The following is a 9,979-nucleotide window of genomic DNA, read 5'->3' as shown; positions in this document are numbered from 1 at the left end:
AGAATTCGTCTTGCTCAAGTACAGTCTGAATGAAGCCCAAATTTCTTTAGGGCGGCATGTCGAGGATACCAACAAAACAGATCTCTCTTCACATTCATTGAAATAGGTTAATTTGCACGGCCTGTCCTCAAAGCTTGGTGCATTCTTAGACTTCCAACATTTTAATATGCACTTTTTCACAACTGTACAAGCAACATTGAACAATCTTTGCGTTGTCTCTTAGGCTTTCCCAATCTCTTTCGCTTCCCAAACAAGTATTTGAGTGGAGCGAGTGAAGACTGGGCCGGCGATCATGGCATGTAGTAAAGTCGTGGTGACCTCCATATATTGCCAGGAGGAGGGATCACTCATTGGAGTTGTTTGTATCCACATTTGACACCGTGGTTCCATCAAAAACATTTTGACCAATCTTGTATGGTTCCTGCAAGTACTCATACACCTATGTAGGTCTATACATTTGATACTGACACTCATGTACAGTATGTTTTGATAATCTTGTGACCTGTATTGTTTAATATGTTTTGGCACTCCTGTGACCTGTATTGTCAACAACATCTCTCTATCACCAACCAGTCCAATTAACGTTTTGGATATATTGTAACTGGACTATTTATATGCACATTGAACTTTGGTGTATACACATCATGTATTGGAGTTGTTACACATTGACATGGATACGTTTATGTTTTGGTACCCTTTTGACCTGCATTGTTCACAACAACTATGTATCATCAATCAGTCAGATCCATGTTTGGGAGATATTGTAAATGTACTGTTTATGTGCACATTGATTATCGGTGTACACACATGTTAAACCTCAAACAATTTGTACCCATGGGATAGTTACTAGTGTTTCTCCGTTACCCACAATCCATACCGCTCCATACAGTCAAGCGTTATTCGGCAACTTGGAATTTGTTCTAATAATTTTTTCGGACACACTAATGGCACGTTGGACCTATCCAAACTCCATTGGGGGGCAACATATCCTTTTTGTGCCACACTAGCCCCGTTTACGTATTTGATCCGCTGGGATTCACACGTTGTATTGGGACCTAATTTATATACTTGTTCCCCCCGAGAAAAGAAAATTGATTGAATTGTGTCGGGTGACCTATCTACCCCGTTAACCATAATCTTATTTGGGCTCCTCGTGGCACACCACGTAGGCAGACCCAAAATGACCACTGTTACTTAAAGAACAGTATCCATGGCTATGCTACAGCAACGCCGGAGGCTCCGCCAGTTTTGCGGAACAATCCACTGCACAGGTTAGATAAGAAACTGCTCTTCATAGTAATTTCTGTCTTTGAATGCACGATTTGGTAAACACTTGTGGCTACGAGCTTCTCACTTTGAATTTAGATCCATAATGGAGTGCCCGCCGTATACATCTATGGGAACACGGCTATGCCAGGCACGCACAGGAATATTTTTACTCGCACAAACAAACGAGCGTTATTTTAATCGGCACACCATGTTCGAAACCTGTTTTTACAGTATCAGCCGTATACATGTGCTGTTTACTCGTGTTTGATCCACCGTATACATCATTATAGATGTCCCCAGTAACAAACTCTAATGCATTTCTACTGCACTCGCATTAACAGGCTATCAGTAGCTTAATAGGCACGTTTTACACAGCACCCGCCTCTATATAAGCCCATTTAGGCACTCGCTGTACATTTTTGTAATAGAAGCATCTCTGCATCTCTACTCTATAGGTGTGACTCATGAGCGCACAGGAGAGGTTACTTGATGTTTTCACTTACTCCACACTTACTCCAGGTGTTTGGAGCACCGTAACCAAGGTAAAATGGTGTTTTGGATTATCTTGGCGTACATTGATTTGCAACCATTCCGAGAGTCCCCTCCACCCAGGTAATATATTTGGTCCTTCCTGTAGATTGGACGTGACTGAAGAATTTTTGTCGTTGTGGTCCATTGAGCAATCCAATCCGGTCCTGCAACTCCCATCCGTTGCTCCATCTGGACACAGCAAGATTTGCCTTGGTTCTCCTGCGGGAGACACCCCCTATTTAATTACACATTAATTGTGACTCAATAGAAAGTTATTGTCATTTTGGAACCACACACATCGTCCTGATCCGTGCTTCTGTCCCGTTTTCTTTTTTTTTTCAAATGAGTTTTTATTAACATTTTAACAAGTTTACATGAACACAAACCCCTCCCCACAACCACCGCCCCGTAGCCCACCCCGGACCCACGAGCACCCCTGAGTGTAAGTTTGTATGATAGTCAATCCATACTGCTATAAAAGTTTGTTGAGCTACTTCCTTAGAATGGCCACTCAGTAGGACCCCTGCATCAATTCTCACAAGTCTGACTCATCCTGCAGACGAATTATGCCCAGAAGTTCCATGGCCTTGGGACACCAGGCCCGGCAGGCCCCCCTCTTTTAGGTAGGACAGCAGGTTGGACCAATCTGAAACAAACCGCAAATGGTCTCCCTGGATAGAGTAGGGGATCCATTCCAAAGCTACTAACGACCATATGTTGGCAATCTATTCGTGTTCTTGCGGGGGTTCTTTTGATTTCCATTTTCGGGCCACGACCAGGGCTGCCGACATCATCATCACATAGAGTTTACGGTCTGCCTTCATAGCTAGGGTTGTCTGGACCTCATTTAGGCCCAGTAACTCCAGGCCTCTATTCTGACCTACCCTGATTCCCAGGACCTGAATGACTGCCCGCTGGACCTGGGTCCAGAACTGGTCGATTTCTGGAAATTCCCAACAGACATGAGCCCAGGACCCCACTCCCCCGCACTCCCTCCAGCATAGCCGTGACATATTGGGGAATATCTTATTTAGGCTGACCGGAGTTAGGTGCCACTGAAGCATCAGTTTCAGCCACATCTCCCTAATTTGAATTGAGCGTCTAAGTTTGGGGATCTTTGACCACAGTTTTTCTCATGCCGGCTCCCCTATCTCCTTCCCTGTATCCCCCTCCCATTTCTTCATATAGTTTCTGGTCGACAGGGCTTCTCCCTGTTTAATGTTTTTATAGATGGAAGCCAGAACCCTCCTTTCCCCTTCGTCCGAATCTAGATACTTTTCGAAAGGGGTAAGGGAACGGGACCCCGTCTGCTTGACCACCGGGTGAGAAAGCCAGTGCCGCATCTGGAGGTAGGAAAACGTATGCAACTCCCCTATGCCAAAGTCCTTTTTGCTCTGCTCAAATTGTTTGACCTCATCTCCGAGAAACATATCTCGCATCATCCGGCAACCCCCATGGAACCAAGGGTTAAACGCTGACGCCCTAGTAAGTGCTGGAGTGAACTGCGGGTTGCTGTGCAGGGTTGTGTAAGGGGAGGGGAAAGAGGTGATGTGCGCCCTTTTCACTGCTTGATCCCATGCCTCACCCGTTGTCGCAGTTATTATACTGCAGTACATTTGGATAGGTCTATCAGGCCTCAGCAACCACAGAATCCCCTCCAGATTCCCTCCCTCCACCGCTCTATCCATTGGCCTCCAAACTTTCCCCCTGCCGTCTCTTTGCCAATCCCTGATAACCCGGATCTGTGCTGCCAGGTAATAAGCCCTGAAGTCCGACTCCCCCAAACCTCCAGGGGCCGGCAGAGCTTTCATTAGGGAAGCTGCTACCGTTGGTCGTTTCTGATTCCATATAAACCGATTGGTCATTCTCTGGATGGCTTTGAAGAAGGACGCTGGGTCTGTCCCATTTTCTTGACAGAACTCACAGGAAACTCCTATTGTCCACTACTCCGTCTTGATGAAGGCCCTTTAAAGACTGGCTATCAATGCAACCGCTCATGGCTGAAACACAGTTGTGTTGACTTTTTATCTCAGTGTTTAAATACATCCACTGTTTCATTGTTGTGCTTGGTAGCACTATTTACTGTTTTTTGTATTACCCATGTGTTCCTTCTATGGTGTCAGAATATGTACGTATTGTCTAAATATTTATCCAAGGAAATGACCATGGTCGAGCACTACTTGCACCATTTGATGACCTTTTATTCTTTTGTAAATCTAGTTTCCCTGTGATTACATGTTATATGAAGATTTATAGCATGCTGTGATGGTAATTAAATTGTCTCTTTAGTAAGAACCATTGCTAAAATCTTGAACATTCATTACAGGAGTGTGTGTTTTTCGGTTCCTTGACACTGTTCATTTGTTTGCTTGAGCGAGTGAAGACAGGACATTCACTATGTCCTCTATAGCCTCAGCTACCTTACCTCAAAATGTCAGGACCAGGGGGCACGACCAATACATGTGAAAGGCGTTCGCTTGTGGGCTCCCGCACTTCAAGCATTCACCCGTACAATCTTGAGTGAACTTGGCCATTCTGGTGGGGGTGTAGTGCAATTGGTTTAGAACCTTAAATTGGATCAGTTGCAGCCCGGCATTCAGGGATATTGACTTGGTCAACTGGGAATTTTCGCTCAATTTCTCGTCCCCTATCACAAATACCACTTGTTTTTCCCACACTTCTTTAATAGTATTATGAGTGGAAAGATGTGATTATATCAATCTATATAACCTGGACACTCCACATCTTGTGTCATCATTTGTCACCATGGCACTGACGCAGCTATGCATCTCTGGCTCTGCCGGGAATGAATGCCATCTCTTGTGGAAAGCGCCACACATTCAGTGGTATTGAAGCACTCCAATTGGCCTCCCCCTAGAAAGTCAATAAATTTGTTTAGGGATACAAATCGCTCTTCTGGGTACATGTCGCTGATTTGCATTTCCAGAACGGATCCCATGATTTCTGTGACATCTTATCAAATGTGGGGGAAATGTACGGATAGCCCCACAATGGAGTCTCCCGGGTTATAGGGAACCACTAACCCAATCTTCCTGAACATTCTGCTCCATGAGTGTACTTATGCGGGGCCTGTGCTGTCAAGTAAAATAATTTGAAATCTGGTGCTGCTAACCCTCCATATTCATATGGTTCAGACAAGTTTTGCCAGCTGATTCTCGGCCCCCCCCGGAACCCCAAACAAACGTGGCAGCTAATGATTTCAGTTTAGTAAAAATTGCTCGCCCTGGCCACAGGGGAACATTGCTAAAGAAATAAAGTAACTTCGGGAGAACCACCATCTTTATTAGGGCTTAGCTTGGTGGTCAGTTGTTGCAAATAGGATTCATAATTGTCTGCATACAAGTGTCGGCTGCTCGACACCATGATACCCAAGTACCTGAAGTGCACTGGCGACCATTTGAACCCCCCCGAGTTAGGTGGCTAAATAGTGGATGGCGTAATGGGAAACAATTCTAACTTAGCGTCATTTATTTTATATCCTGAGTAGTGAGAACATTTATGGATATTCTTCATTATTGGGTCATGGTTGTGTTCAGGATCATGCACATATAAGAGAGTATTGTCCAGGTATAACGTAATAATCTGGGGAGGCCATTTATTCTTATTCCTCTGTGCCCATGTATCTTCCTGATCAGTGCCGCCATTGGTTCGATAGGGCAAACAATAACGGAGAGAAGGGGCAGCCCTGCCTGGTGCCCCTTCCAAGGGAGAATAGTGAGGACAGTGTTTGATTAGTTAGGACTCTTGCCCCTAGGTTAGAGTACAACAGCCAAATGGAATTAAAAAAAGTATAGGCCTACCCCAAAACACAGCAGTACCGAAAATAAATAACTCCATGACAGAGAATCAAAGGTCTTTTCGGTATCCAATGAAGCCACTACCACTCTTGCCTAGGGATTCACCTGTGCTATTACACTGAAAAGGCGAGGCAAATTCAGAGCTTTAGACCTCGTGGGTATGAAGCCTGACTGGTGAGGGTGCACCAGTTGGGGCATAACCGGGAGAAGTCTTGTAGCAAGGATTTTTGCAAATATATTTGCGTCCGTATTGATTAATGACAATGGTCTAGAGGAGGCCACGTCGTGGGGAGGTCTGTGTGGTTTGAGCAACACTGTGATAATGGCCTCACGCATATATTGTGGGAGTGCACCTTGTTCCATGGACTCATCCCATACCTTCAGTACTCTGGGAGCCAGTTCCTGTTGGAACTCCTTATAAAGTTCTATCCCCAGTCCATCCGACCCCGGCGCCTTCCCGGTAGCCAATGACTTTATTGCACCCTCAATCTCGTCTAGTGTTACTGGTTGTTCCAGAGTGCGCCTTGTCTCAGTCGATATTGTTGGAAGCTCTAATGTCGTTAAATATTGGGAAAGCTCTCCCTCTGTGACCTCATCACGATTATAGGGTAGAGTAAAAACTAGCGAATGTTTAATATCATTTTCACTTGTATTCACAGTGTTATCTGTGCCCGGAATACTGGTAATGGGTTGTTGACGATTCTCTGTTTTCACCAAATTGGCCAACAGTCTATCAGCCTTGCCCCCCTCGCCATACTTCCTTGCCCTAGTGGGGACAGCCAAATACAGGATCTCCCTGTCTGCCAATTTGTGAAATTCACCCAATAATCCCTGTATCTGTGCCATGGTCTCCTCCTTGTGTGATCTACTGTATCTATTTTCCAGGTCCCTGAGTTGGTTTTCTAACCGGCCTAATTCTGATCTAATACTTTTGAGGGACCCCGAGGTTTTGGCCATAATAATGCCCCTTACCCACACTTTAAATGTCTCCCAAAGCACTGAGTGGGCGCGGACCGAGCCTTCATAAATATTAAAGAATTCAGTGATTTCAACATGTAGTGAGTCACCCGCACTGGGATCTCTGAGAAGAGAAGGAGGCATTCTCCAGCGCAGAGTTTGTACTGGATATCCGGAGATCTCTAGGGTCAGGGAAACTGGGGAATGGTCTGACAGGGTACGTGGATGAATAGTGCAATTCTGAACCATGGTGGCCATCTCTGGGGTCAACAACCACACATCTATACAGGACTATGGACCGAGGAGTAGTATGTGAATTCCTTGCTTAGTGGGTGAAGTGCCCGCCAAATATCAGTGAGAGGGAGGTGCAGCATAATTTCATGTAGTGTTTTCGCAGTTCTAGTAAGCACTTGTGAGGTACACGAGGATCTATCCAATTCCGTATCCAAAATGGTATTAAAGTCCCTCCCTATTACCGAGGTCTCTTCCATGGGGAATCAACATTTGAGCAATTGTATGGTAAAACCCATGGTCATCCTAATTGGGCCCATATGGGTTGACCAATACTATCGGGTGGCCGGCTATTTCACCCCATACTAGTACATATCAACCCTGCAAGTCCACGCTACTCCTAGCAAACCGGAAGCCCATTGAGGGGTGAATAAGGGTAAGAACACCTCGTGCTTGCATGGAGTATTCCGTGTAGTACCTCAATGGGCCCCAGTTTTGTGCGAAGGATTCATTCACCTTTCCTAGAGTATGCGTCTCCTGCAACATCAGTATCTTGGGCCCATGCCGCGAAACATATGCATTAACTTGCCTTGGCTTAACTGGATTATTGAGCCCACACACATTCCAGGTCAACAATTTAATTTGTAACCCTCTACTCCTGGTTCCATCAGCTGCCATAGCCTGAAAACTCCATGAAAGGATGTGTTACGTTTGCACCCAACGACAATACTATAGCTTTCAACATGACCATTACATTTACAACTTTTAACTTCTCCAACAAGCCCTTCCCCCCCATTACCTAAAGCATTTGCATCTTGCTGTCCTCCCTCCTCATAATGTGACTTACAGAGTCTGTACCCCAACTTGGACTTTGACCCGTGTATACCCCTCTCGCCACCCGCACCATCTGCCCAAACTAGATGATGTACCCCCCCAGTAACTCATACAACTTTCCTGAGGGACTTTAGCTGCAGCTACCTTAAGAAGGCTGCCAGCTGCATGCTGCCGTCCGGGCTACTTGTTAACTTATTGATATGTGCCTGTCAGCTTCTTATCATTACAAATCAGAACCTTAAGGATATGATGAATCCTGTGTGTCAGTCACCAGGTTCCCCTTTCTCGTTCTCGGGTCGTGGATTCCTGTTCTGATCTGTGTCTCGGAGCTGAGGTGGGATCGGGATGGAAAACTCTACATAGTTCATGGCCTCAGTAGGATTCTCGAAAAAGTGGGCCCTGCCTCCATGGTGAATCTGAAGTTTTTTGCCGGAAATATCACGCCATATGGAACCCGCCACAGTCTCAGCTGTCTCTTCAAAGGGTCATATGTCCTTCTTTGAGCCTGTAACCCCGCTGCAAAATCTTAATAGATGTGTATATTGCTTGCCTCATATCGTAACGTTCCTTGTTCTCTCGAAAGCCTCACGATAAGGTCCCTATCCCTGTTATTCAACAGTCTTGCAATAATAGTGTGGGGGGGGGGGACAGGTCTTGGGACTGGGGCCAGGGTGCGATGCGCTCTTACAACCAAAGAAAATTTGGAGAATGAGGCTGTAGCAAACGGGGATCTGAGGAGCGACTCCACAGATGTTTTCCATTTTGGTCTTTACAGCCAGATTCCAACAATGCACACGTTATGTCTCCTGGATCTTGATTCCAAGTCATCACATTTGCCTTTTATCTTGGACAGTTCTACCTTCAGATACGTTATATCCCGATCATGTTGATCTACTTTGTCCTCTGTTACACTAATTCTATCCAGCCGCTCTCCTTCTACAGCTTTGATTTGAGTGACCCTATTGTTGCAACAATGTCGTCCAATTTGACATTTATTGACATAAAGCCAGCTTGTACTATTGTCAGTAAGTGGTCTTCTCTGGTGTTATCTACTGGCGTTGGTGATGCATCAGCATTAGTCTGTCGATGTACTCGCCGCTGGGTCTTGCGAGCTGGTGAAGAAATCCATCAGGCCTTTCTTTTTCCCTCCTGCGCCTTTCGTCATCTTCCCTAAATTCTTCCAAGAGAAACGCTCTTCTCCGACCAACTGGGTATATTTAAGTCTCTCCAGCTGGTCAAAAGGAACGTATCGTGGGAACAGACTTGTTCTATAAGGGCACTATGCCCAGTGGTGTGGACTTGGAGTTGACTCTTTCTCTTGATTGTATTGTTAACTATGTTTCTGCCGTCGTCCCAGTGTTTTCCGAGTTCAAGCCTGTGATGGGGTAGACGTAGTTATGCCTGCTTTCCAGGTCCTCACGTGGTACCAGTCCACCAGTCGTTGCTTAGGAAAAAAGGGAGGTGCCCCTTTTTTACAGCGTTTTTAAAAAAAGCGTGTCTACACTTTCTCTGCGCTATGGGAGCACTCCTTGTCCCCTTACGCATCTCCGTAGGGTCTAGTTATGTATCGGGGACTTGAGATTTGTTAATGCTACGCTCACAGCTTTCTCGTGGGAGTGCCCACAGTGCTAGGCCGCTATGCCGTATCTCCTCTATAGCTTCCTTTCCACAGCCGGTGGTACCGGAGTTCGGCACATGTTGTGGCGTTAATGCACACTCCGCTACAGACGTTGTTCGTGTATTGCCACCATTTGCGCACACCATCACTGATTTTGTTTAATGGCGTTATCCGGAGGGTGTGGCTCTCCTTTACACTGATGAATGTGTCGGGCTAGAGAGCGCACAGCGAACATGCTAGCCACCGAAAGTTCTTGTTATCTTTGCCTCCCGAAGCACTGTTCTCCCTCAGCTCCGTAGGGCTAACTGATTGTTCAGTGTGTGTAAACTGAAGGGGCAGCCCATAACGGCGGAACCTAAGGCTGAAGTAAACAGTGTATCACATTAGTGGTAGCTGCCTAGCAAAGTTAAAACATACTATAAATTTGGTATGTAATTGATTGTATTTGAATTGGTGGTGTTGTCAGAGATACACCATTAATTCAAGGTCGTGATGTATTCTAGAAACTCCTAGAGGTTAAACAAAACCAGTGAATTGTTTTGTGACGGTATAGTCTGTATAATAAAGAGAAACAGTTCTTATCATTAATGGTGCAATTTTTATTACACACGGCTTCCTATGTCGAGACAGCTGCATATTGATTACTGTGTCTCAATATAAAGGAAGAACAGAGAATAACAAATAAGGAAAAAGGAACTGTAAGCAGTAGTTGAGCATAAGT

The sequence above is a fragment of the Ambystoma mexicanum genome, chromosome 14 (assembly GCF_040938575.1).
Source record: "Ambystoma mexicanum isolate Mex_15411 chromosome 14, UKY_AmexF1_1, whole genome shotgun sequence".
Lineage (NCBI taxonomy): Eukaryota > Metazoa > Chordata > Amphibia > Caudata > Ambystomatidae > Ambystoma > Ambystoma mexicanum.
This window is presented reverse-complemented; position numbering follows the sequence as displayed.